Below are 6,543 nucleotides of genomic sequence, written 5' to 3' on the forward strand. Positions count from 1 at the left end.
TTCATTTTCATTTTAAATATTTTTAGGATAGCTAAAGATGCTTTATTCCACTTCACCTTCTTGCTTCTTGGGAGCTGGAAGTGGACATCTGGGATATATTTGGGGCTAGCTCCATTTTCATTTTCTTGAGCTTTCTCTAAAAACTTTCTGCGGGCCCCAAGAGCAGTGGGGTGTGTGCTGCTTCCTTGATTTGTGTCTGTTCCCTCCCTTCCCCTAACGACTGCCTCAGGTCATCTGATTTCCTGTTCAGAGAGCCATTCCTTGGGGTGGAACCTTTTGCCTTAATCTGTTACAACCAACTTCAAACCATTTTCTGCTCTGTTGTTTGGTGCTTGATGAGTCTTTTGCTGATTTCGTGACAGCTTTTGGCCCAGTTGAAATCCCTGTTTATGTCCAGAAAGAAGTGTTATGTAAGTTACAGAGAAATTGGAAAATTTTCTGAATGGATGCTCAGGCGACACCACAGATGATCCAGGAAGGGAGGAGGGGTGTGAGGGAGTGTGTGTGTGCGTGTGTTGCAATGTGGTGTCGGGAAACAGAAATAGGTTTGAGGTTCTCTCTCCTCTTTGAAATCTGATTATACTCTCTGAGGTTTCTTAAATCGCTTGTACATTCAATGTGTGCCCCCAGGACCTCAGACTCATGAAACTTAATAAAGATGGAACTCTTAAGACTAATAGTGATTTTTTTTCCTGAGGAAGATTGGCCCCGAGCTAACATCTACCTCTATTTGCTTGAGGAAGATTGTCGTTGAGCTAGCATCCATGCAAATCTTTCTCTATTTTATGTGGGGTGCCACCACACTGTGGCTTGAAGAGCTGTGCTAGGTCCATGCCAGGGCTCTGAAACTGTAAACCACGGGGCACAAAAGTGGAGGGTGCGAACTTAACCACTATGCAACCGGGCTGGCCCTGACTAATAGTGGTTTTTAAAGCTTTATTATTCTTTTGGTAAAAAACAAGTCCCATGAGAACTAAGCAACAGGCTCCCTACAGCCCATTTACAGGAGTCTACTTTTTGGCAGGTATATGTAAGGTTAAAAAATCTCCTCACAAATCTCTTCTGGTCTCTCTTTCCCAACCCACATCACTTGACAGGAGAAGGAGGGAGCATTAGCAGAAAGTGGGAGTCAGCTTGCACTGCCTTATGTGCAGACGTCTGCCCTTGGAAGTCTCCTGCAGCTGCCTTCTCGAGAGTTCTTGGCCTCTTCTGACATTGACTGCCAATGTGGGAGCCCTGGAGAAGCTGGGCTTTTCTAAACATCTTGGCATCAAAGTGTATCCTGGATATTCTCTCACGCCTTTGTCATCACAGACCTGAAGAATAGCCACCTCAGACAGCCACCGGGTCACTCCCAGCATGGCATTATCAGAGCTGATTTTCTTCTCCTTTGTATGATCATTCACTAGCTGTCACCCCCACCAGGATGCCACTCCCTGAGGGTAGGGACCTTGTCTCTTGTATCCTGCTAGAACAGGGCCTAGCACATTGTGGCCACTCAATAAGTAGTAGTTGGATGAATTCCAAATGTAAACAGAGTCTGCCTTTCAACCCAGGGGAAGGGAAAAAGCATTCTAAGACCATCAGGGGATGTAGGTTTCACTGGGCTGCTCTATTTCATGGTAAGGAACTGAGAAGTGGCACTAGCATCTTGACAAATGTGACTCTGAGGGGTCCCTTGAAGCGTCACATCATTGGCTGGGTCATGAATGCCGATCTCTCAGATTGACAAGCCAAAAGGAGGGCAGAAGTGAGGTGGGTGGTGGAGAAGGCATCCCGACAGAGGAGCAAGGTGGGGCTGGAGCAGAAGTAAGGAGGCATGTGGCCTGAGAAAATGCAGCAGCTTTTTGGGCTAAAGGGTCAATATCTTTTTAAAAAAAAGACAAACAATTTATTTTATTTTCAGATATAAATTAATACAACCTCATTGTAAAACTAAAGCAAAATATAAGTAGAAAAGAAATCAACGTTAATTTTACCACTCTGTCATAATGACTGTGAACATTTTGGCGGGTTTCCTCTCATTATTTTTTTCTCTGCACACTCACTCTTATTTTGGTTTAAAATATTCGATCACATTAATGTGTATCAGTTTTGCACCCTGCTTTTTTCACTTAATGCCATTTAAAATGCTTTTTTTCCATTTAGTGTCATTAAAAATGCTTTGAAAACAATGTTTTTAGTGGTTACATAATCTTCCATCTTCTAGTTACATCATCAGCCCTATTGCTGTACAATTTGCTTCCAGGTTTTTTTCAAATTATAAGCAAGGTAGTGATAATGATCTTTGCGTGTACATTACTTCCTGACTGCTTGATTATTTCATTCGGGTGGATCGCTGGAGGTGGAATTACTGGGCCAAAGGGTAGGAATCTTGAAGCAGCTTGCCACGTTGCCTCCTGAAGGGTTGTTACACTCACATGGAGCGTTTCCATCTCGAGACCCTTCCTGGAACAGGGCAGCATTTGCTGGCTCTGGAGAGAACCACCTCTGGGAAGCTTTGGATCAGAATTTCATGCTTTATAAATCAGACTGATCGTAGGTTTCTCCCGCTCCCTGTGTTTATTCACTTTCTGTTCTCCACAGTAATTTTAGGAACAACATTGGGAAAATTCCAGACTGCCTCCGTGGTGCTCAGAGGTGACAGCAAAGGGAATTCTGTCCATCACCAGGACGGAGCTACCAAGAGAAGGGCAGTGTCCTGCCAGGGATTATCTCGCTGATGGCAGGAGATCAAGGGAGAGGTGACACATGGGGGAAGAGTGGAGATATGACCTGGAGCAAAACCTTGGAGGTTCTAGTTTTTGTTTTAAGGAGAGTGGGATTTCCTGATGTTCATTACAATGACACCCACATTCTCTTTGATTATCATAAATAAACACCAATCATTTTTGTCTGTTTCATATAATAGGGGTCCATTTTGTTTGAAAGAAGGCCCCTTTGAGACCCTTTCTAACACTCACATTTTCTGATTCTACTGGCAGACTTTGTTATCCCATTTGATGGCCAGATTAATCAAGGCGTTCATAGGGAAAATCACTCAGAGAGTTGGCTTTGCAATTTAGTAGTTGATTGATCTTGAGAAAGTGAGTGCATTTCCCTGAGCCTCGATTATTCCATTTCTAAAATGGGAATAATAGTGCACACTCTGCAGTGCTGTTATGAGGGCGAGAACCAAACTCAAACTTTCCCTTTACTTGGGGCCCAGGCCTTGGGGATAAGCATCTAATCCACATTTGCCAAATGCTGACTTCTCCCTCTTCTCTTCCATGCTGGCTTCACACTTGCCGTGACTCAATTTAACGTACCCTGCTTGGTTTAGGCATAGAAGAGGAAAAGAGAAGTGTGTGCTCGAGTGTTTACCTAGTGGAACTTCGGATCTGTTAGGACACGCAGCCTCATCATGGTGATTCTTCTGTAATGGCAATATTTCTTTTGCGGCCTGGGGAAAAAATTTTTTTTCCCTCCATTAAGGAACTAAAATCTGGACGCATAGAATCTCTTGGAGCCATTCTTTGGACTGCTTCCTAATTCAACCCTAACGTGCTGTGTGACCTTCGGAACCCCTTTACCTCTCAGGACCTGTGCTTCCTATAAAACAAGGTGGTTGGGCCAGGTAACATTAATGGTCCTTCCAGTTCTGCAGTTTTTAAATTCTACAAGGGTTTGAGAGTAAAACACCTTGAGTTATGTTTCTTTTCCATGGAAAAAATGACCATTATTTTAGTTGGCCACTTGGGGTCGCTAGCGATCTAAGAGACTCGCTGGTGAAAGGATAAAATGTGTGGCGCCTCAGCTAACAGATTCTGGGGGTGGTTTCTGAAATGTTCTTTTTGTCTCTCCCTTTAGCTCCAAAATTCACCCGAAGACCTGATGGCATCATTAATGTTGATTGGGCCATAAGCACGTGCCAGAGGCAGCGTGTGGAGCCGGGCCAGGGCATCCCAATGCCCACCCCGAAAGAAAAGAAAAACAAAAGGACAAACAATAATCCTGGGGCACAACTGGCTCTCCTTTGGACTCCAACTCAAGTAGCTACAGATTGTGGCTTTGCAATTCTTTGGAAAAATAGGTCCTGCAAAACGAAATGGCGTGGGCTAAAGCATGCTTAGATGGCGGTGGAAACCTTTGTCTTGAAGAATCTGGAGTTACCAAAGGCAGAAGCATGGAAACATGCCCGCTTTGAAGAGCTGACGAGAGTCTTTCCTGGCAAACTGCCTGGTGGGCTTTGCTATTGGTTGAAGTGGGGTAGAGGCAGGCTCGAGGTCCCTGTAGAAATCAGGAGGGATCACTGGACAAGAAATAAATAAAATAACACAAAAATCTAAAAAGCTCGGTATCTGTCCACACGGGGGATAGGGTCGCAGCAGCATGCTCAGCAACAGGCCAGACCCCTTTGCAAAGAGTTGGCTGAACCTTGCCCTCTGGGTGCAAGGAAAAGTGTCTCTCCTGCCAGGAGCACTGTGTAAACATCCTTTTCCTACAGGATCCCACGGCTTGGGGGTTCAGGGATGTGCAGGGAGAGTATCTTAATGCAGACAGATTTTGAACGCCCACTGTCCCTTTTCAGATCATAAATTACTGTTAATTCTATTTATATTTCCCCCCGTTTCTCTCTTAATAGTTTTAGAAACAGTAGTTGATGACAAAATTGAGCCGCAAACGGTGTACAGGAGCCCCGCCCTGCCGGCTGGGAAGAGGCCCAGTGTTTCCTCATCCTGAACCTTCCTGCAGCAAAAGTTAAATATTGATGTGCCACAGGTGCCCTTCCTTGCCTCCTGCACCTCCCCTCCCCCACTTAGCACTCAGGAAGCAGAGCTAGAGCTTCAGTTTCTATTTAACTGGAAAGGGAAAGCTTCATTTGTTTGTTTGTTTGTTTTCCTCCCCTCCTCCCAGTCCAGGAGGCTGTGGGCAGTGGGGTCTGGGGAGGCAGCTGTTCAGAAGTAGATCCCAGCATCTCTGTGGTTTCTCCTCGCTCACTCGGGCATCATCTGGTTTTGTAGTGCACAGCCCCCCCGCGGCACTAAGCCAATTCTAATGTGAGGAGTACCCTAAGCTTGAAGTTGGTAGGGCTGGGTTTAAATCCTGGGTCAACCCATTTATTTAGCTGTGGACTTAACCTCTTAGCGTCTCACTGTCTTTGTCTGTAAGATGGGGACAGTAATAATATCTCCATAAGAGGGTGGTTGGGAAGATTAAATGGTGTACAGAAAGTGACCGGGGCCTGGTGGGACTTCAGGAAATGCCGGTTCTTTTCTCCCTCTTGACCTGTGCGTTCCAAGCTGGTGGCCATCGGCCATGTGTGACTGTTGAGCACCTGAACGATGGCTATTTGCAACTGATAAGTGCTGTAAGTGTGAAATGCACATCAGATTTCAAAGACTTAATACAGAGAAAAGAATTTAAAATATCTCACTAATAATTTTTTATACTGATTATATGTTGAAATAACACTTGTAAATATTCGGTTACATAAATACATTTTTAAAGTTAATTCCACCTTTTTTTTTTTGCCTTTTAAAAATGCAGCTATTAGAAAATTTAAAATTATGCCTGTGGCTTGTATTTGTGGCTCGCGGTTATATTTCCACTAGACTGCCCCGCCCTAGCCCTTCCTTCACCCATCCCTCTATTCAAACTCTTTCCTTCCTTTAAGCTTTATTGTCTTTAGCTCAAGTTTCACTGTCTTCATTAGGCTTTTGGTGGATCTCGCCCTTCTCTAAAATCTCCTGGAGGTTTCGTCATTGGAGAAAGTCACGTCATGTGTGTTTGTAAGCTGAATTCCAGCAGGAAAAGCACGTCAAGTGTTCAGCCCAGTGCTTGGCACATTGTAAACAGGTAGACATTATGATTCTTATTTTTCCTGTTATTATCGTGGGAGTCTGCCTACCTAGTTCAGCACGGGTTATACGCAGTCTTGGATCTGTCCTAGATTCTTTCTTGTGTATTTGGTCTTGTTGACTACCATATCCTAGAGCACGGAGACCACATCATCTATTTCCCCCAGCTCTGTCCTTCACCCATAGGGCAGTCTGAGCACAATGAATTCTCCCCCACAATCACTCGTGGACAAAGACAGAGCCTGTTGACTGACTGACTTGGCGTCTGAATTAGAGTCATTTGCCACAGTTTCCTTCACTCTGCAGATAGTTGTTCTTCCTGGAGTGCTTTCTCCACCTCCCCTTCTTCATGGAGCTAACTCCTCTGCGTCCTGAAAAATGATAATAGTGGTCAACACAGGTAGCACTCACTATGTGCTCACCCTGTTCTAAGTAGTTTACACATAGTAACTGATGTAACCCTTACAACCACCCTGTAAGGCAAGTATTATCGTTACTCTCTTTTTACACATGAGGAGCCTGAGACACAGAGAGATGAAGTAACTCACCCAAGTCACACAGCTAGGAAGTGGTGGGGGTGGGATTCAAGCCCAGGCAGTTTGGTCCCAGAACTCTTGGTGCTCTGAGTCACCAGGCTCAATGTCCCCTTTACCAGAAGCCCTTCTCGAGCACTTCTCCCCAGTCTTCAATGTACTTCTTTGCC

At 44.8% G+C, this 6,543-nt stretch overlaps 1 long non-coding RNA gene across 1 annotated transcript; it reads left to right on the forward strand.

The window, feature by feature from the left end:
• Positions 1 to 272: 272 nt before the first annotated feature.
• LOC138923507 (uncharacterized) lies at positions 273 to 5,618 on the forward strand. The gene is made up of 4 exons (XR_011437182.1): positions 273 to 410; positions 1,098 to 1,442; positions 2,587 to 2,744; positions 3,850 to 5,618. It is a non-coding gene; the product is annotated as an uncharacterized lncRNA (long non-coding RNA).
• Positions 5,619 to 6,543: the final 925 nt, after the last annotated feature.

The sequence above is a fragment of the Equus caballus genome, chromosome 3 (genome assembly GCF_041296265.1).
Source record: "Equus caballus isolate H_3958 breed thoroughbred chromosome 3, TB-T2T, whole genome shotgun sequence".
Taxonomy (NCBI): Eukaryota; Metazoa; Chordata; class Mammalia; order Perissodactyla; family Equidae; genus Equus; species Equus caballus.